Source organism: Tachypleus tridentatus, chromosome 4 (genome assembly GCF_004210375.1).
Source record: "Tachypleus tridentatus isolate NWPU-2018 chromosome 4, ASM421037v1, whole genome shotgun sequence".
In the NCBI taxonomy this organism is placed as follows: Eukaryota; Metazoa; Arthropoda; class Merostomata; order Xiphosura; family Limulidae; genus Tachypleus; species Tachypleus tridentatus.
Window position 1 is genome coordinate 3,193,697 of NC_134828.1, and position 23,481 is coordinate 3,217,177.

General features: G+C 31.5%; 1 pseudogene across 1 annotated transcript in view; it reads right to left on the bottom strand.

Moving 5' to 3' along the window:
* Window positions 1-1,351: 1,351 nt before the first annotated feature.
* Window positions 1,352-23,481, bottom strand: part of LOC143248454 (ankyrin repeat domain-containing protein 13C-like) — a 54,825-nt pseudogene continuing 32,695 nt past the window's right edge. The window contains exons 8-13 of the transcript XR_013026993.1: window positions 20,728-20,795; window positions 16,628-16,720; window positions 11,691-11,840; window positions 9,132-9,160; window positions 8,201-8,301; window positions 1,352-5,555 (exon numbers count right to left, since the gene is read on the bottom strand). The product of XR_013026993.1 is annotated as an ankyrin repeat domain-containing protein 13C-like (transcript). The remainder of the gene's footprint in view (window positions 5,556-8,200; window positions 8,302-9,131; window positions 9,161-11,690; window positions 11,841-16,627; window positions 16,721-20,727; window positions 20,796-23,481) is intronic.

The window sequence follows — 23,481 nt, forward strand, 5'->3', positions numbered from 1 at the left end:
CGGTTTTGAATCCCCATCACACCAGACATGCTCGCCCTTTTATCCGTAGGAGCATTATAAAATTACGGTTGATCCCACATTCGTTGGCAAAGGAGTATCCCATAAGCTGGTGGTGGGTGGTAATGACTAGGTGCCTTGCCTCTAGTTATATCCTGCTAAATTAGGGACGGCTAGAGACGATAGCCCTCGTGTAGCTTTGCGCAAAATTTAAAACAAATCACAGAAAGTTTTGGAATTAACGTGAGTTTTATTCAAATTAGTTGTGGATTTATGTTTCTTGTGTTTTTATATAACATATCAATTTTATTGGGCTGTATCTCTTTACATTTATATTCACTTGTATTATTATAATTAGAATAATGTTTTAATTTTAAAATGACATATTTTGTTAATTTTATTTATTTTGAGCATTTAAAGAGTACATGAATTCAATTTAGTGAAGTAGTATTTCTACGTTTTTGTTAGAGATTCCCTGTGAAACTGTTTCTTGAAAAGTTGGCTTTGAAATTAGGCCCGGCATGGACAAGCGTATTAAGGCGTGCGACTCGTAATCTGAGGGTCGCGGGTTCGCATCCCCGTCGCGCCAAACATGCTCGCCTTTTCAGCCTTGGGACGGTTATAATGTGACGGTCAATCCCACAATTCGTTGGTAAAAGACTAGCCCAAGAGTTCGCGGTGGGTGGTGATGATTAGCTGCCTTCCCTCTAGTCTTACACTGCTAGCGCAGATAGCCCTCGAGTAGCTTTGTGCGAAATTCAAAAACAAAAAGTTTTGTAACATTATAACGCTCCCAAGGCTGAAAAGGGGAGCATGTTTGGCGCGACGGGGATGCGAACCCGCGACCCTCAGATTACGATCCGCACGCCTTAATACGCTTGGCCATGCCGGGCCGACAAACACAAACAAACAAAAGCCTTTGGAATCACGAAACCGGTGGAAAAATTGTTGAAAGAATAGAGGGGTGGTGGTATAATATTCCAGCATTTTTTTTATCTACATATCGATTTTATTTATAAATGATATATTTAATTTATTAAAAATAGCGTAAGCTGCCAAAGTGTAACCAAACTACTGCAAACTGAAAATATACGTAAAAAAACTACGATATTTAGAAACTGTGTTGCTTTGAATATTTATCTGCGTATGTTTGTTATTGTCAAGCATAAAATTAATTAACAATATCTTTAGTTGTGCTTCTCGTGTTCATAAAATTAAAGATTTATTTTCAATAACGTCTGTATTACTTTTTAATTTTTCCGTCTAAAATGTGATATTTCTTCCACTGTACATCATTGAGATATATAATAATAATGAAACTACATTGAAAAATAATTAAAATAGGCAAAAACTATCAATCAAGAAGTTTTACTGTGTTACCGACAAAGTTAGAAACATGGTACAACAACACATTTCATCAAATAGTGCAAAACACTACCCACACAGAACAAATGTCAAACTTGTTGAGCACAACCAGTTTATGAGCACTGCTTGGAAGGACTAAACCGAAACGTTATGTAAAATTTTCAGAAAGTAAAGGAACTATTTTTTTTACACTGTAAACACATCCTCTTCTATGTAAAACAGTAGATGTATGAATTAAGAACAACTTATCACTGGTTATACAGCCATCTCTAAGTTCCCAAAACCTACTTCCGCAAGTATTCACTAACTGCCCACATAATCTTTATTTTGTGGAATATCGTCTGCATTTAGGAACAGAACCCAAATATTTCAACAAATCTTATTGTAAAACAACAACCTACTTTATAAAATAATTATAGTAGAAAGTACTTATTTTATAAAACAATAAATTTCTGCCTGAATCACACATCTACTAAAAAATCCCAGAAAACAGTGGTGTGGTAAAACCTAAATATAACAACATTAAAAGCTGGGTCTTCTAACATTATCCTTGCTATTCTCGTGTTTATAAGTACTTTATTTAATTATTCTATTTTAATATCTATTCTGTTGAAAAAAGGTATAAATGGAATAGTATTTAAGCTACTCGCTACACATAAAAACCAAAAACTTTAATATGACTATTGACAAAAATGTACGTACTTACGATACATGGATTTGGTGGATTTTATTTCCACTAAGCTGTGAATTGCACATAAATAACGTAATTTTTACTTTTCGGCATTATCTAACAATTACTGACCTTCTGTTAATATTTTAATCGAACTCTCGTTTAGTCAAAATATTTCAAAGTTAATTTTTAAAGTTCAGTAAACATATTAAACAATAATAATAACTGACTGGTGGCATTATTGTTAAAAGATTTTCAGTTTCAGTCTTCTATTGTTTTATTTATTTTATTAGAATGCTGCCAAACAATACTGTCAACAACTTTACATCGAAGACCTGGATTCTTTCTTCAGAGAACAATATTTTTCAAAATATTTATTTCAATACACTTTCACAGTATAACATACAAAACAAATATCACAGACAATAAACCAAAAATGATAAACAAGAAACCCAATTTTCCGGTTTTCCAGTAACGTGTGGTTAACTAAAGGTGACTCAGTTATAGATATTTTTAACTGTCACATTTTTATGAGGTAATCAGATCAAACAGGCACGTTAAAACAAGGAATTTTTTTCCACCATGTTGTTCTGAGTCGTTTTTCATTATAACATGGTTAACTTTAGTAAACCGCCTCGTTCATTCATTTACTGATGTGAAAATACAATTTTTCTTCCATGAAAACACAGTAACAGAATATGTCAACCTGGCTTAATTTATTCTGAATAATTTATCACTTGGGTTCGACTGAAATTATAGTTAGTGAAAACAGAAATGGCTTTCTACCTACTGTAACAAAGACGAAAACAAATGAATAAGGTAGGCCTAACTTACAGACCATAACTGAATTTCAAGAATCTGATACGTCAGTGAAATTTCTGAGATAAAGGTTCGTAAATGAAATGAAAAAACACATTTTCAAAGTGTGAAGCACAATGTTTAGTTGTTATAAAACATGGAACCTCATATCCACAGTAAAGCATCTTAATGCCTGGGGTACACTATTACCCTGCTTTAAATTAATATAACACAAGTACTTTATAAAAAATACAAACTTAACTCGTACCATACTGTACAACTTAGATATTTTTACCTATATTTGCAGTTCTTAGAAAACAAGCAAGAAGTCTGAAAGAAAATTCTTCAAATCAGCTGACACAAAACTAAGAAATTAATTTTATTATATTTATATGTCCAGATTCACAAATAACTACAAATTGTATATTAAATAATTGTCCATAATTACATAAAATATTAAAGTTTATAGGTCAAGAGGCCATGTTACTATAGCACTTGTTCCCACATGCTGTCATCCTACTACTGAAAGGACAATTGAAAAAGACTCTTGAAACAGAAGAGTGTATGTAGGACGGACAAACATTTTAAGAATTATCATTTCATGCTACATGGGCTACGAAAACATAAAATATTCTCTACTTTGTTAGTACTTGAAATTATTCTCAGAACTGGTAGCAGATTCAGTGATGGTATTTGGCCAAATAACTTACATGTTAGCACTAAACCTAGCACGTCACATAACAAAATTCTGTTATAAATTTACTTCACTGTGCACGGTGTATTTCAAATACAAAAATATGCAAGTGGAAGAAAATCTCTGAATACATCAGTAACTGTCTTGTTCTCAAGAAGTCAGATGCTTGATCTACACCGACTTAATAGCCACTTGAGTAAGAATAGGCACAAAAGGAAGGAAAGACTTATGTGGTTTATCTATGACAATACACTACTGACAGACTTGTATAATGCAACTAAACCAACAGTAAAAATTAAGGACTGCACTGCAATAAGAGACAGATGAAGAAAACCTGACCGCAATGTCACTGATGAATATAAGGTTACTAACACTCACTACTATTCTATTCACCTAGAAACAAAAATTACTGGCCACGTTTGTTTAACTTTTTAATATAGAATTTAAGAAACAACCCAATACTAAATAAGACTTGTTCACAGATCTGTAAACTAATTTTTGTAACATTCTCAGAAAGTGAAGAGAAATATTACACCACTGGTTATCAAACTCAATGTAATAATACCACCACAACCTCTACACACATATTGGTGTGGATTTTATTTAAACATACAACACAATGTGAACTTAACACGATTAATCTGAGGACAGACCACACACAATAGGATGTGAACTTAACCCTAAACCAGATAAATTCAGCACAAAATGAATATATTCTCCTTACATTTACTGTAATGTATTACTACTTTTTTTTATTCCAAAATTGAATAAAATGATTTAAGTTATGGTAATATATTCCTGTTTCTTTACAGAAAGAATAGCCACCTAGTCTGAAACTGCTCTCTTCCACTGTATAAAAACAAACTTAATTGGCTTATATATGATATGACTATTCTTAGAATAATTAAACTACTTAAAACTATGTACAATGTTAATTATATCCAACTTCTCACGTCTCTTATCCTCATGAATTTCCTTACAGGTAATAAAAGTCCCCAAAAACGAATGTTTTGATAAAATATGAAAACACAATGAACTGAATGCTACTACAAACTAACTATTTCTTATCATGTCTCTATTTAAGTTTGTGGAAACATTTCCAATATAGAGTACATTTAGAAACTATAAACATGTAAGACTTTATTGGAAAACAAAAACTAGGGATAGTTAAAAATTCTTTATTAATAGTAATCAGAATTTATTAAAAACATGATATAATTTTTCACTACAGCTACAACAAGAGATCACCAACCAGACAATTGTACTTTCTAAACTTACAACCTCAGATTCTGTACAATAATTACAAGATATTATATAAAACAAGGCCTTTAGAATCCAGGTTGAGATGAAGCTGAACTTGTCATCTTAGAGTAACAGCAACATTGTTTTAAAAATCCAAATTTCAGAATAAAAGATCTTCCTTCATTGTTAAACCAAAGAACAAACACACTCTTGATGTACAAACACAATATGAACTCTATAAATCAAATTTTTCTTTGTTGAGGAGAATTAGCATCTCATTCATCAACATTTTTTCCAACAGGGGCAGTTCAAACTATTTGTATGGTGCTAGTGTTAAAAATTTTAATATCAAAGACTTGCTCAACATATAGAAGAACTGGGTGATTTATACATCTCAATAACTAGAAATAACTCAATAAATATTAATCGTAAAATCATAGAATATTATGAAATAAAACTTTCTGTACAAAACCTGTACAGCTTGATAACAACTACTATCTAAACAGAACTGGAGGTCAGACACTGCCAGCCAGAGATGACAGACAGGTCTAGGACTAGCTGCAGGAGTTGGCCTCTTCTGAAGGAAGAACTGATGGAAGAAGGACGGCCACGTAGGTTGCATCTCCATCGACAACATGAGTAAGCCTGCCAATCATCATAAGTCTGGAAAACGACTAGGGTCTTCCTGGTAATTAGATGGAATTTCAAAGAGGGAATCTGGTACCTCATTTCTAAACTGAAAATCTTGGAATGTGATGCGAGCTGTGACAGTTGGAAGAATAGGGATATCTGAAAAAAACAAACCAAACTCCTATTACAACAAACGTTACAACATGAGCAGAGGTTTCACAGTAAAAATATGATGTACATCAGTGATGTCGAGAAAACCCACTTGAAGAGAAAAATATATATATAAAAACAGTATGGTGAACAACCACTGTGAATTTATAATCTTATTACATCTGATGCCTACAGTACAACAGTTCCATATCTGGTACAAGATGAATCACTAGCACAGTCACATTAGCTTCTACTAATGATCTGATTGGAGTTATTATTGATATTACTCCATTTTTAACTCTTATTACTTGTATGAGTTTTCTTGAATCTCAGCACTTGCATGCTCAGGTACAACCATGACTTAACATTATCTACCATATCCACGTACGTTGTAAAAAACAGGTTAGTCATCGTATTAATAATATTAGACACATCCTGTAGAAGGTTTTAGTATATATGTTTAATAATACATGGTTACATTCTAATTACAGTACAGAGAATCTTACTATTCATTATACAGTTTCAATTAATGTCATTTATCACTATGTCTTTGTGACTGTTTACATTGTCTATATTATCCTGCTACTCAACTCTGCAGCTGAACAGTAAGAGTTCACAACTTTCACCAGATTATCTGAATTATGTAACTGTAGCATCACAATTCTACCACCAAAGCAACTAGTTTAACTACACAAAACATTAACTTGGTTGAATGTGGATCTATATACACACATACAAAGATAAGAAACACAATAACCCAAACATTTGTGGAAAATTAAGTTTTCTCCATAATGGGTAACAGTAGTTAATGTCACCTATGGGTGGATCAAAACTTACACATGTGTCATTCAAACGTTTTTTAATGAAACATATTGGTTCTAATAATTCAATAAAACAGTAACTCCTGCCACTTCCTATAAACTCTTATCAATAAACACAGTTTAAATAACCTATAAGAATTGTTCTTAAAGTCTACCAAGTTCAAAACTTCCTTCCTCTAAACTCTTATCAATAAACACAGTTTAAATAACCTATAAGAATTGTTCTTAAAGTCTACCAAGTTCAAAACTTCCTTCCTCTAAACTCTTATCAATAAACACAGTTTAAATAACCTATAAGAATTGTTCTTAAAGTCTACCAAGTTCAAAACTTCCTTCCTCTAAACTCTTACCAATAAACACAGTTTAAATAACCTATAAGAATTGTTCTTAAAGTCTACCAAGTTCAAAACTTCCTTCCTCTAAACTCTTATCAATAAACACAGTTTAAATAACCTATAAGAATTGTTCTTAAAGTCTACCAAGTTCAAAACTTCCTTCCTCTAAACTCTTATCAATAAACACAGTTTAAATAACCTATAAGAATTGTTCTTAAAGTCTACCAAGTTCAAAACTTCCTTCCTCTAAACTCTTATCAATAAACACAGCTTAAATAACCTATAAGAATTGTTCTTAAAGTCTACCAAGTTCAAAACTTCCTTCCTCTAAACTCTTATCAATAAACACAGTTTAAATAACCTATAAGAATTGTTCTTAAAGTCTACCAAGTTCAAAACTTCCTTCCTCTAAACTCTTATCAATAAACACAGCTTAAATAACCTATAAGAATTGTTCTTAAAGTCTACCAAGTTCAAAACTTCCTTCCTCTAAACTCTTATCAATAAACACAGTTTAAATAACCTATAAGAATTGTTCTTAAAGTCTACCAAGTTCAAAACTTCCTTCCTCTAAACTCTTATCAATAAACACAGTTTAAATAACCTATAAGAATTGTTCTTAAAGTCTACCAAGTTCAAAACTTCCTTCCTCTAAACTCTTATCAATAAACACAGTTTAAATAACCTATAAGAATTGTTCTTAAAGTCTACCAAGTTCAAAACTTCCTTCCTCTAAACTCTTATCAATAAACACAGCTTAAATAACCTATAAGAATTGTTCTTAAAGTCTACCAAGTTCAAAACTTCCTTCCTCTAAACTCTTATCAATAAACACAGTTTAAATAACCTATAAGAATTGTTCTTAAAGTCTACCAAGTTCAAAACTTCCTTCCTCTAAACTCTTATCAATAAACACAGTTTAAATAACCTATAAGAATTGTTCTTAAAGTCTACCAAGTTCAAAACTTCCTTCCTCTAAACTCTTACCAATAAACACAGTTTAAATAACCTATAAGAATTGTTCTTAAAGTCTACCAAGTTCAAAACTTCCTTCCTCTAAACTCTTATCAATAAACACAGTTTAAATAACCTATAAGAATTGTTCTTAAAGTCTACCAAGTTCAAACCTTCCTTCCTCTAAACTCTTATCAATAAACACAGTTTAAATAACCTATAAGAATTGTTCTTAAAGTCTACCAAGTTCAAAACTTCCTTCCTCTAAACTCTTATCAATAAACACAGTTTAAATAACCTATAAGAATTGTTCTTAAAGTCTACCAAGTTCAAATCTCTTGGCACTTGAGTGACTTCATATATGATATCAGATAATTTTTTCTCTCCATATATTTTTACTTTATCATTAAACATTGATATCAGATGACATAAAAGTCTTCCCTTACTAATTATGTTACATAAAAAGAGCAATTTATCTTCACTTTTAATGATAGAGTATATTACGTTATTAAACATTACATTATATGTACACTGTTTTACTTACCTATTTTTACTGGGAAACCAGGTGGAAGTTTCATTTGTACAAATTCTCGGAGTTTGTTGAAATGTTTGAAAGGTGCAATTACCTCAAGTACATTTAGTAAGCTGAAAAATAATATTCACAAGTCCATACACTAAAACAGCTAAACTATTATTACAAAGTTCACATATGTAATCTACACATCACTGTTACCTCAAAGATACATGAAAACTTCCAAATTCTGTAAGTACTTTTAACCAGTTTTAGCACAACAGCAAATGTTTTTTATATACATGTTATTAATAAACAAAACCCAGCATCTAATATGCTTGCATAGTACCACAAAACGTAACTAAGCAGTAATTGTTCACTATCTAACTAACCAATTACAGTAAAAATAACCTTCATTTTTCATTGCAACAATTATGATTCCAACATTTTTTAACACTTTTCTCAGACAGACGTACAAAAGTATCTGTTATCTACATTGACTCGAATGTCAGTGTATCCTTGTTTATCATATAAGGAACAAAGATCATTTGGAGTTTATGAAGTACAAATATGTATACATTTTAATAGATGCATGAAATGATCTGATAGGAAGAATAACGTTCTTCACTTGTTTTAAACCTCTCATACAAAGTTTATAGTAACCCTAATTTTGAACATACAAATAACCTACCAGTACTAACTATTGGGCTACTCACATCTGATTGTCATTCTTACAATGTAACAACAGCGTGGAAGTAATTTTTACAATAGCAGGATATGAATCATGAAACACTTTCACAGCCAAGTGTGTTAACCACTAGCTCACAGATGTCCAGATTATATCTGACCTTCTTATATCATTAAACACATTTTTAAATCATATTTTTTAAATTACAAAATGCCACACAATGAAAACTGTTTTCCTCACTAAACAAACAATTACTATAACCAGAATACAACTTACGATTCTACTGATAATGGAAATTCTTCACTCTGAAAAAAAAACAACACAAAAAAACAAATAATTAAAATCACTTTTTAATACTTTAATATACTATCACAATTCTTCACTACAGTGATTATCTTAAACTTTTCTAGCAGGTTATAATCATTCCATGATCATAAGTTTGTTCATTATCACTCAAATTATCTGCCTAGTAGAAGAAAAAAAAATACCCAATCAGTGTAATCAATAACATAAACTTCAGTTTCCACACTTTATTAATGTTACCCAAACAGTGTAATCAATAAGATAGACTTCAGTTTTTACACTTTATTAATGTTACCCAAACAGTGTAATCAATAAGATAGACTTCAGTTTTCACACTTTATTAATGTTACCCAAACAGTGTAATCAATAAGATAGACTTCAGTTTTTACACTGTATTAATGTTACCCAAACAGTGTAATCAATAAGATAGACTTCAGTTTTTACACTTTATTAATGTTACCCAAACAGTGTAATCAGTAAGATAGACTTCAGTTTTCACACTGTATTAATGTTACCCAAACAGTGTAATCAATAAGATAGACTTCAGTTTTCACACTTTATTAATGTTACCCAAACAGTGTAATCAATAAGATAGACTTCAGTTTTTACACTGTATTAATGTTACCCAAACAGTGTAATCAATAACAAAGACTTCAGTTTTTACACTTTATTAATGTTACCCAAACAGTGTAATCAATAAGATAGACTTCAGTTTTTACACTTTATTAATGTTACCCAAACAGTGTAATCAATAAGATAGACTTCAGTTTTTACACTGTATTAATGTTACCCAAACAGTGTAATCAATAACATAGACTTCAGTTTTTACACTTTATTAATGTTACCCAAACAGTGTAATCAATAAGATAGACTTCAGTTTTTACACTTTATTAATGTTACCCAAACAGTGTAATCAATAAGATAGACTTCAGTTTTCACACTTTATTAATGTTACCCAAACAGTGTAATCAATAAGATAGACTTCAGTTTTTACACTGTATTAATGTTACCCAAACAGTGTAATCAATAACATAGACTTCAGTTTTTACACTTTATTAATGTTACCCAAACAGTGTAATCAATAAGATAGACTTCAGTTTTCACACTTTATTAATGTTACCCAAACAGTGTAATCAGTAAGATAGACTTCAGTTTTCACACTTTATTAATGTTCCCCAAACAGTGTAATAAGTAAGATAGACTTCAGTTTTCACACTTTATTAATGTTACCCAAACAGTGTAATCAGTAAGATAGACTTCAGTTTTCACACTTTATTAATAATACCCAAACAGTGTAATCAATAAGATAGACTTCAGTTTTCACACTATATTAATAATACCCAAATAGTGTAATATTACACACCAGATTTATGCAGTGAACTATAAATAAATTAGTCATTTAAACAAGACAAAATGAGTATTATACAAGTAAAATTTGTATTTTGGACAATAGCACAACCTTGACTTCAATTCAAATACTATATTACTTCCTTGTACATATACTATATAAATGGCAGGTTTCAGTAGTAATTGAACTGTACTATAAAACCATGGTAAATATAAATTATTGTAGTAATTATACTGTATGGTAGACAGTAGTAATTAACAGATTTTGAAGGACTGCTTGAATCACATGACAAAGTTTTGTGAAAACATCATAAATTTTTTACAATGTTAAGTCTTGTAACAGTTTTCTTCATTAAAGCTGTTTTCATACCTTATTTTAAAATGTTCACCTTTATCAAACTGAGTTCATTACAGTGGTAATAAAACTATTTGTAATAAAACTTCCATTTCTGAACACCATTAACATTTTATAAATTTCATAGTAACACTTACAACAATAATACAAAGTGGGCTAAAATCAAAATGACTAAACCAAAGTGTAATAGACTGCAAATAAGCTCTTAAATTACAAAATGTTTTGTGTAATTTACAACTAAGCAAACCTGAAGTTACAACTGAAAAACACTAGCATCAACAAGATATACAAACAGGCTGTTACAATTTATATTCAACCTCAGTTGATAAGTTTGTTTTTGACTTATTGAAGAAATCCAAAGACAGGGTTTTTGATACACTAAAGGTGATTACCGATATTTGGAGCCAAGTTACTTTACATAACGACATCTGCAGAACATAATAATGGTCTTCAATGTTTAACCTGAAACTGTTGTAATGATTTTATAAAATTATAACAGTACAAAGAATATAACATACAGTTTCCATATTGGATTGTTCTAACGATAAATCAACATAATGAGCAATGTGTCCCAGTTTGTTGCAACAGGGATTCGAAGCTACGACCTGCAGATTACAAGTTGAGTACGTAACCACTTGGCCATCCTGGGCCTTTCTTCTATTTTACCACTACAAATATTACAAAGAGAAATGAACTAAGTTAGTACACTGATAATGACTATAATTGGGTGTGAAAATATTATTTAACAGGGTACAGAGCCTGGAAAAGTTATGGATTTGTTGGAACCACTTGTTAAGAAATATAACAAGAGTAAGAATATTTGAACTCACCATGGCAAGAATAGCTTTAAAGTTTTTAACAGATTCCTTACTAACCATCGGGCGACCTAAATGAGGAGGTTTTCCCTGTGTAGCTGTAATATATTCTTCCCATGTCACCTGAAGGGTTAGGGGGGCTGTTAGAGACTTCCTTCTCTGAAACTAAAGACAGAGATTGTGAAAGTGAATTCAACTCTGTTTTTTCTCAATACAAGTAAAACAGGTTATAATTAACACTTTCTGTTTATGTTATGAAGTTGTAGTAAGCTGCAAACACTGAAAATTTAACCTTTTTATTTTGTCATGGAATAAAAACAAAAATGGCATAAAATATAGCTAATCTAAATTTTAATACAAGTTTTACCTCCAGTTCAAACTTTATTTCCATAAAAAACATGTTAGTGACATAAATTTTTCATGGCTCTTGTCACATAGATAGAAAGTGAGAAATACTGTGATAGATATGAAACATTGTATTTTATGTTATTATAAAGTAATTAAATGTAAAAATTAGAAACCTTTTTTGGTTAGATAAAATTAGAAAGGGCAAAAATAAATAATAAAATATTTTCACAAGGTACAATATCAAGCAACTCAGAAGTAGTTCATACAATATATAATACAATAGAGTAATATAAGTACATGTTTAGCAGGAGTGTGTGTTTCCTTATATCAAAGCCACATCAGGCAATCTGCTGTGTTCACCGAGAAGAATCAAACCTGTTTTTAAAATTGTAAATCAGTAGACTTGTCGCTTTCCCAGTAAGGGATGTTTTGCAGGAGATTTACAACTTACAAGATGAGACTATCAGTTACGCATGGTACAAAAAACAGTAAAACAGTAAAGTTAAAGTGTAAATAGATGAATACACTTAGGAATGTAAAGCTGTTCAGAATAAACATATGTAGTTACATATCACAATTTGGAGATATTATAGAGAGAAAACAAATAATATAGATTTATTTCAAGTTTATTTTTGGTAGTTATGATGTCAGTCAAATTTATCAACCTGGTATTGAGTTACAGTAAAGAAAATAAAAATAAAGTTTAACGGAAAAATCTTTGAAACATATTTATAAGTCTTAAAGATTAGACAAATGAAGTTTGAGGTTCTTCAGATGAAAAGTATCTTCAATCTCAACATCAACATTACTTTGCACTCAGAGCAATCAACACTTTAAATCCACTAATGATTTGTTCTGTGTTTGATTTACCATTGCAAGGATCCACTAATGATTTGTTCTGTGTTTGATTTACCACTGCAAGGATCCACTAATGATTTATTCTGTCATTGATTATCCAGTGCAAGGATCCACTAATGATTTGTTCTGTGGTTGATTATCCAGTGCAAGGATCCACTAATTATTTGTTCTGTGTTTGATTTACCACTGCAAGGATCCACTAATGATTTATTCTGTCATTGATTATCCACTGCAAGGATCCACCAATGATTTGTTCTGTGGTTGATTATCCAGTGCAAGGGTCCACTATTGATTTGTTCTGGGGTTAATATTGTTACTTTCATTAACAATACTGTATTATTTAATCTGCTAAATTATTTAATCGAAATAATCTACTGATTAAGAAGAGTTAAAACAGTGGAAAGTGCGAGCTGGTCTTCAAAGGATAGATACATTTCAATAATCTACTGATTAAGAAGAGTTAATACAGTGGAAAGTGCGAGCTGGTCTTCAAAGGATAGTTACATTTCAATAGTCTACTGATTAAGAAGAGTTAATACAGTGGAAAGTGTGAGTTGGTCTTCAAAGGATAGTTACATTTCAATAATCTACTGATTAAGAAGAGTTAATACAGTGGAAAGTGTGAGTTGGTCTTCAAAGGATAGTTATATTTCAATAATCTTCTGATTAAGAAGAGTTAATACAGTGGAAAGTGTGAGTTGGTTTTCAAAGGATAGTTACATTTCAATAATCTACTGATTAAGAAGAGTTAATACAGTGGAAAGTGTGAGTTGTCTTCAAAGGATAGTTATATTTCAATAATCTACTGATTAAGAAGAGTTAATACAGTGGAAAGTGTGAGTTGGTTTTCAAAGGATAGTTACATTTCAATAATCTACTGATTAAGAAGAGTTAATACAGTGGAAAGTGTGAGTTGTCTTCAAAGGATAGTTACATTTCAATAATCTACTGATTAAGAAGAGTTAATACAGTGGAAAGTGTGAGTTGGTCTTCAAAGGATAGTTATATTTCAATAATCTACTGATTAAGAAGAGTTAATACAGTGGAAAGTGTGAGTTGGTCTTCAAAGGATAGTTACATTTCAATAATCTACTGATTAAGAAGAGTTAATACAGTGGAAAGTGTGAGTTGGTATTCAAAGGATAGTTACATTTCAATAACCTACTGATTAAGAAGAGTTAATACAGTGGAAAGTGTGAGTTGGTATTCAAAGGATAGATACATTTCAATAATCTACTGATTAAGAAGAGTTAATACAGTGGAAAGTGTGAGTTGGTATTCAAAGGATAGATACATTTCAATAATCTACTGATTAAGAAGAGTTAATACAGTGGAAAGTGTGAGTTGGTCTTCAAAGGATAGTTATATTTCAATAATCTACTGATTAAGAAGAGTTAATACAGTAGAAAGTGTGAGTTGGTCTTCAAAGGATAGTTATATTTCAATAATCTACTGATTAAGAAGAGTTAATACAGTGGAAAGTGTGAGTTGGTCTTCAAAGGATAGTTATATTTCAATAATCTACTGATTAAGAAGAGTTAATACAGTGGAAAGTGTGAGTTGGTCTTCAAAGGATAGTTATATTTCAATAATCTACTGATTAAGAAGAGTTAATACAGTGGAAAGTGTGAGTTGGTCTTCAAAGGATAGTTACATTTCAATAATCTACTGATTAAGAAGAGTTAATACAGTGGAAAGTGTGAGTTGTCTTCAAAGGATAGTTATATTTCAATAATCTTCTGATTAAGAAGAGTTAATACAGTGGAAAGTGTGAGTTGGTCTTCAAAGGATAGTTACATTTCAATAATCTACTGATTAAGAAGAGTTAATACAGTGGAAAGTGTGAGTTGGTATTCAAAGGATAGATACATTTCAATAATCTACTGATTAAGAAGAGTTAATACAGTGGAAAGTGTGAGTTGGTCTTCAAAGGATAGTTACATTTCAATAATCTACTGATTAAGAAGAGTTAATACAGTGGAAAGTGTGAGTTGGTCTTCAAAGGATAGTTACATTTCAATAATCTACTGAATAAGAAGAGTTAATACAGTGGAAAGTGTGAGTTGTCTTCAAAGGATAGTTACATTTCAATAATCTACTGATTAAGAAGAGTTAATACAGTGGAAAGTGTGAGTTGGTATTCAAAGGATAGATACATTTCAATAATCTACTGATTAAGAAGAGTTAATACAGTGGAAAGTGTGAGTTGGTATTCAAAGGATAGATACATTTCAATAATCTACTGATTAAGAAGAGTTAATACAGTGGAAAGTGTGAGTTGGTCTTCAAAGGATAGTTATATTTCAATAATCTACTGATTAAGAAAAGTTAATACAGTGGAAAGTGCGAGTTGGTCTTCAAAGGATAGTTATATTTCAATAATCTACTGATTAAGAAGAGTTAATACAGTGGAAAGTGTGAGTTGGTCTTCAAAGGATAGTTATATTTCAATAATCTACTGATTAAGAAGAGTTAATACAGTGGAAAGTGTGAGTTGGTCTTCAAAGGATAGTTATATTTCAATAATCTACTGATTAAGAAGAGTTAATACAGTGGAAAGTGTGAGTTGGTCTTCAAAGGATAGTTATATTTCAATAATCTACTGATTAAGAAGAGTTAATACAGTGGAAAGTGTGAGTTGGTCTTCAAAGGATAGTTATATTTCAATAATCTACTGATTAAGAAGAGTTAATACAGTGGAAAGTGTGAGTTGGTATTCAAAGGATAGTTATATTTCAATAATCTACTGATTAAGAAGAGTTAATACAGTGGAAAGTGAGAGTTGGTCTTCAAAGGATAGTTATATTTCAATAATCTACTGATTAAGAAGAGTTAATACAGTGGAAAGTGTGAGTTGGTCTTCAAAGGATAGTTATATTTCAATAATCTACTGATTAAGAAGAGTTAATACAGTGGAAAGTGAGAGTTGGTCTTCAAAGGATAGTTATATTTCAATAATCTACTGATTAAGAAGAGTTAATACAGTGGAAAGTGTGAGTTGGTCTTCAAAGGATAGTTATATTTCAATAATCTACTGATTAAGAAGAGTTAATACAGTGGAAAGTGTGAGTTGGTCTTCAAAGGATAGTTATATTTCAATAATCTACTGATTAAGAAGAGTTAATACAGTGGAAAGTGTGAGTTGGTCTTCAAAGGATAGTTATATTTCAATAATCTACTGATTAAGAAAAGTTAATACAGTGGAAAGTGTGAGTTGGTCTTCAAAGGATAGTTATATTTCAATAATCTACTGATTAAGAAGAGTTAATACAGTGGAAAGTGTGAGTTGGTATTCAAAGGATAGTTATATTTCAATAATCTACTGATTAAGAAGAGTTAATACAGTGGAAAGTGTGAGTTGGTATTCAAAGGATAGTTATATTTCAATAATCTACTGATTAAGAAGAGTTAATACAGTGGAAAGTGTGAGTTGGTATTCAAAGGATAGATACATTTCAATAATCTACTGATTAAGAAGAGTTAATACAGTGGAAAGTGTGAGTTGGTCTTCAAAGGATAGTTACATTTCAATAATCTACTGATTAAGAAGAGTTAATACAGTGGAAAGTGTGAGTTGGTCTTCAAAGGATAGTTACATTTCAATAATCTACTGATTAAGAAGAGTTAATACAGTGGAAAGTGTGAGTTGTCTTCAAAGGCTAGTTTTATGTAAATTAATACTGCCAGAACCAAAAATAAGCAACTGACAGAAAACAGAATATTTAAAGCCAAACATTTAAACTTACCTCAGAATTTTCTAAACCAGTTGTGCTTCCCTTGGTAAAACTTTCCACAACTGCTTTATTTTTATCACATCTTCTTGTGTCAAATGTTCTCTTCTAAAAGTGTTTCCAAAACAAAAACACTGTATGAACCTTCCTAAATAATCTCAGCAGAACATATACCACAAACAAAAAGATATTTTCAAAGTGATAGAACTCTGTAAGCACATAAAAGCTTTTAATCTACCAAAATATTAAGATTAAGAAATAAGAATATATCATTATATCATAAAGAAAGCATACACTGTCGGATAATCAAAACATGAGCAGTACATTGTAAAGAGAGCAAACACTGTATAAATATACAGATAACACTAAATCAAATTTAACAATATACCCTTCAAATGCTTGAACATGCAAGTCTACAACAAATATAGCAACATTTTTAACTGATATCAGCAAACATGCTGATGGCAAATACAAATTCCTTATGTACCTAATGTGAACAGGTTTTTAAACTGTACATATTGCTACTATAGCTCAGCACACTTTGAATCCACATCAACATTAAGTATTGTTAACAAAACAAGAGATCACTGTCGTGGGTAGAAGCCTGTGGTTAATTATTAATTAGTAATTAGATAGTTCTTTAATAAATATTACGAATCAACTATTAAAGTCAAGTGATAATACAGGCTTCTAACCACAAGTGAACCAGTCACCATAATCTTAATCAGTACCTAAGAGCTATTTACTTCTGTAACTCTGAGTTATGTTTGGTTCTTTTCTAGACTTCTTCATTTTTACCTAATGTCCCTTTACTTGCAGTATGACTGACTGCTATGAACCTTTAAAAGATATACCAATGTTACTGACATAGTGAAAAATATTCATTTGTGTTTTTAAAATACTTGAATAATGAATTTGAATTTGCAATTGCTGTACCAAACTTGTTCAATTTCCCAACTTATTTTCCATAATGATAATGTTCACTTTACTTAAAGACCAGGTTTATGTCGACCTAAGATACAAAGAGTCCAATAAAGTTGGATCTGAGGATTTTAAGGTCCATGACGATTGAAACTGCTGAGATTCCAGTTTGTTAAGTAAACAAATAATTCTTTTAAATGAAAAATGTAAATATATTTAAAGTAAAATAAATCTTAATTAATATGCAATTATAAATACTGAAATAAATATACAAGATAGTTTTAACATGTGTACATCATCCAATTTAGATATTCCATGTCTTAGTTTATTTACTACTCTACGAGGTGTAATACATACCAAGTTGGTACAAAAATAAGTTACAGCGAACACCTGCCACATAAGTTTGTAGGAATTCTTTATTATCCTCTGTCCATGTGCTGACAGTAAATTCAACCCTTCCCCTTTGGTTACATCTCATGTTAAAAAGTTCTGATCAGAAAGATTGATCGAGTACTGCTCCAGTTTTAAAGTACTCTGGCAGCAAACAACTGAGTGTTTGCTCCGAACAAAGCATGCAGAAAGGAATGAGTACATCATATTAAAATAATTCTGTAACGTAAACCAGCAAGTAGTGCGGCAAACACAGTTCATATAGAATTACAGTGGAATGTGATCTATTAGAATCTTTGTTACTTTGTAGGTGGAGTAATGCCATCAAAATGTTACTGCTTCTGAAAGTCCTTTATGACACAAATATTCATACAAACTAAAGTTGTGTTCATATTGGAAATATCTCTAACACTTAATGGAATTGGTAAACAAAGAACCAAGGTCTATTTTGGAGAAACAAGACTATCCACAAATAGACCAGTTGTATCCCAACCACGGTAAGTAAATAGACTATCCACAAATAGACCAGTTGTATCCCAACCACGGTAAGTAAATAGACTATCCACAAATAGACCAGTTGTATCCCAACCACGGTAAGTAAATAGACTATCCACAAATAGACCAGTTGTATCCCAATCACAGTAAGTAAATAGACTATCCACAAATAGACCAGTTGTATCCCAACCACAGTTAGTAAATAGAATATCCACAAATAGACCAGTCGTATCCCAACCACGGTAAGTAAATAGACTATCCACAAATAGACCAGTTGTATCCCAACCACGGTAAGTAAATAGACTATCCACAAATAGACCAGTTGTATCCCAATCACAGTAAGTAAATAGACTATCCACAAATAGACCAGTCGTATCCCAACCACGGTAAGTAAATAGACTATCCACAAATAGACCAGTCGTATCCCAACCACGGTAAGTAAATAGACTATCCACAAATAGACCAGTTGTATCCCAACCACGGTAAGTAAATAGACTATCCACAAATAGACCAGTTGTATCCCAATCACAGTAAGTAAATAGACTATCCACAAATAGACCAGTTGTATCCCAACCACAGTTAGTAAATAGAATATCCACAAATAGACCAGTTGTATCCCAACCACGGTAAGTAAATAGACTATCCACAAATAGACCAGTTGTATCCCAACCACGGTAAGTAAATAGACTATCTACAAATAGACCAGTTGTATCCCAACCACAGTAAGTAAATAGACCAGTTGTATCCCAACCACAGTTAATAAATAGACTATCCACAAATAGACCAGTTGTATCCCAACCACAGTAAGTAAATAGACTATCCACAAATAGACCAGTTGTATCCCAACCAGAGTAAGTAAATAGACCAGTTGTATCCCAACCAGAGTAAGTAAATAGACCAGTTGTATCCCAACCACAGTAAGTAAATAGACCAGTTGTATCCCAACCACAGTTAGTAAATAGACTATCCACAAATAGACCAGTTGTATCCCAACCACGGTAAGTAAATAGACTATCCACAAATAGACCAGTTGTATCCCAACCACGGTAGGTAAATAGACTATCCACAAATAGACCAGTTGTATCCCAACCACGGTAAGTAAATAGACTATCCACAAATAGACCAGTTGTATCCCAACCACAGTTAGTAAATAGACTATTCACAAATAGACCAGTTGTATCCCAACCACAGTAAGTAAATTGTGGCATCTTGTAAAAGGCAAGGATTAACAGATAAAGTTCAGTCAAAAAGGCCATCCATGAGTCCCAGGATTAACAGATAAAGTTCAGTCAAAAAGGCCCTCCACGAGTCCCAGGATTAACAGATAAAGTTCAGTCAAAAAGGCCCTCCACGAGTCCCAGGAAACAGTACATAACATAATCAGAGGGTTGTAAATCTGGAGAAACAACGAAGTCATGTATATACAGTTGTTTCCAGGACATATCCATTCAACTGTGAGATACCGGAAAGTGACTGGAAAATAAAAACTGGTACTCCATGTGAAAACAGTAGTTCGAGTACTGTCCATAGTACAGGTGATACAACTTGGTTTGTGACAAAAGATAGGAAATTGTGATTCTATGTTTTTGATTAACATAATAAAAATTTAAAAAATGCAATAAAGATGGATAAATGAACCAGTACTAAAAATAAACACACAGTTTTCAATAATTCTATCAATATGAAATTAGATAGGGAGGCCTAACCCTATCATGTCACACTACATCACTCTGTCAGGTCGAGTTGACATGGTAGTTTTACCAAGTATAAAGAGAGATGTTACCACTTTCATTTAACTCTTGTAATGATTCAGTCTTGTGTTCACTCACAACAAGCTGATCTGTGTAATGATTCAGTCTTGTGTCCACTCACAACAAGCTGATCTGTGTAATGATTCAGTCTTGTGTCCACTCACAACAAGCTGATCTGTGTAATGATTCAGTCTTGTGTCCACTCACAATAAGCTGATCTGTGTAATGATTCAGTCTTGTGTCCACTCACAACAAGCTGATCTGTGTAATGATTCAATCTTGTATCCACTCACAACAAGCTGATCTGTAACTGTTTGTTAATATGGTTGTTTGTTTTTTGAGTGAAACTAACATATGAAAAACTTTGATATAGCTCTGTGTGAGGTATTAATTATGGAGTTTGCAAACAGCACCAATAAATCCAACAAGTAGTACAAGTATACCTCAGACACAAAAACTAAAAATAGTTTTCTGTAATCATTTTAATATACACATACAAGAAGGGTTTCTAATCTAGTTTTATAGTTATTAGACTGAAGTCTAAAACACAGATCTTACCTTTTCCTTGATTCTAAGACAAGACCATTAATGAAGTAAAAATCTGCTAAAAAAGGTCCCACCATTTCCTAAGATGTGAAAAAAACATATATATATAAATAATGAAATAAAAACTTATTAACTACCTTAATTGTTGGTCAGCAATTAAAATCAATGCTATAGAACAATAATGAACTTAATAAGCACTGAGAAGATTTCGGTAAAGAATCCACTGTTAGTGGAAGTTGTCACCTTAAAGTTTTGGTGATAGGAGTTTAAGGTGACAACTACGACTAACAGTGGATTCTTTACAGAAATATTTTGAGTGCTTGTTTTGTATGTATCTATGTACGCATACAGAATAGAGAAATAATATTTAACTCAAAAAGGCCTGCAGTTTCAAACAAGTCACAAAAATACTTTAATGTAAGTTAGTATCTAACTGTTTTACCCCGTTTTCACATTACATTAATATTATAAACAAAGTACAACACTGTTGCTGATGCTTCAGTACAAAGGTTCTCTGTTCATCACAGGTATCAAACACAGATATTAGCATTTAAATTCATATACCGCTGACCCACAAAAGGACTAGTACAACACTACAGGCCTGAAATATTATTTTCAATCTAATAACACATTTTGTATGTTGTGTTGATAAAACATAATAACACATTCTGTATGTTGTGTTGATAAAATGATATTTTAACATTTGATACATCTCTTAGAAAAACATTAAAACAATGAGTTCCTTCTTCTCAGCAGAAAACAGTAAGATCAGCTTACAACAGAAACTTGTACAGATATCACAATTCAGTGTTCCTTGACATAAAAACAGACTATAACTTAACAACTTTGATGAAACAAGAAATAACCTTGGTTATGTAAGTTGAAATTGATATTATGAAAACAACATTTTTTGTTTCAGCTTGTATATTCATCATGGTTTAATAGTTAATAAATCAAAGTTTTATTGTTGACAGGAATCATCATTTTGTTTTAAGCTGTCAGTAATCACAATGAATATATAAAACAGATAATCTTCTACAAATATCACTCGCTAACTCAACCAGACTAAAGATGCAACACACACCTCCAATAAAACATTTTTCCATCAATAATAAACCAGGTTAAAGATGTAATACACATTTCAGATAAATAATTACTTTCTCTAACTTTGGACTGTTACATCTGATACACACAGAAACTAAGGTTTAGTTCAAGCATAATTACTTTCTCTAACTTTGGACTGTTACATCTGATACACACAGAAACTAAGGTTTAGTTCAAGCATAATTACTTTCTCTAACTTTGGACTGTTACATCTGATACACACAGAAACTAAGGTTTAGTTCAAGCATAATTACTTTCTCTAACTTTGGACTGTTACATCTGATACACACAGAAACTAAGGTTTAGTTCAAGCATAATTACTTTCTCTAACTTTGGACTGTTACATCTGATACACACAGAAACTAAGGTTTAGTTCAAGCATAATTACTTTCTCTAACTTTGGACTGTTACATCTGATACACACAGAAACTAAGGTTTAGTTCAAGCATAATTACTTTCTCTAACTTTGGACTGTTACATCTGATACACACAGAAACTAAGGTTTAGTTCAAGCATAATTACTTTCTCTAACTTTGGACTGTTACATCTGATACACACAGAAACTAAGGTTTAGTTCAAGCATAATTACTTTCTCTAACTTTGGACTGTTACATCTGATACACACAGAAACTAAGGTTTAGTTCAAGCATAATTACTTTCTCTAACTTTGGACTGTTACATCTGATACACACAGAAACTAAGGTTTAGTTCAAGCATAATTACTTTCTCTAACTTTGGACTGTTACATCTGATACACACAGAAACTAAGGTTTAGTTCAAGCATAATTACTTTCTCTAACTTTGGACTGTTACATCTGATACACACAGAAACTAAGGTTTAGTTCAAGCATAATTACTTTCTCTAACTTTGGACTGTTACATCTGATACACACAGAAACTAAGGTTTAGTTCAAGCATAATTACTTTCTCTAACTTTGGACTGTTACATCTGATACACACAGAAACTAAGGTTTAGTTCAAGCATAATTACTTTCTCTAACTTTGGACTGTTACATCTGATACACACAGAAACTAAGGTTTAGTTCAAGCATAATTACTTTCTCTAACTTTGGACTGTTACATCTGATACACACAGAAACTAAGGTTTAGTTCAAGCATAATTACTTTCTCTAACTTTGGACTGTTACATCTGATACACACAGAAACTAAGGTTTAGTTCAAGCATAATTACTTTCTCTAACTTTGGACTGTTACATCTGATACACAGAGAAACTAAGGTTTAGTTCAAGCATAATTACTTTCTCTAACTTTGGACTGTTACATCTGATACACACAGAAACTAAGGTTTAGTTCAAGCATAATTACTTTCTCTAACTTTGGACTGTTGTATAGACAGGGTAATAACAAATCCTTACTGTTAAGTTTTTGAATTCATGAGGTCATGTAAATGTAACATAATACCAAGAGTTGAATTACAATGATAGGTTAAATAATTAGATAGACAATTAAATGTTTGTATATGAAATTAACACTGTTTCAATGCTTAGAACCAAAAATTCAGTGATAAAAATGTTTAAGCACATTACGTTAGTTCATGATTTGTAAATCACACATTTTCTACACATGAACATTACTCAATTTCAGTCTTATCTGTGTTTACCACATGTCACAAAATGTTTTAAACAAGCTAAAGAAGAATAT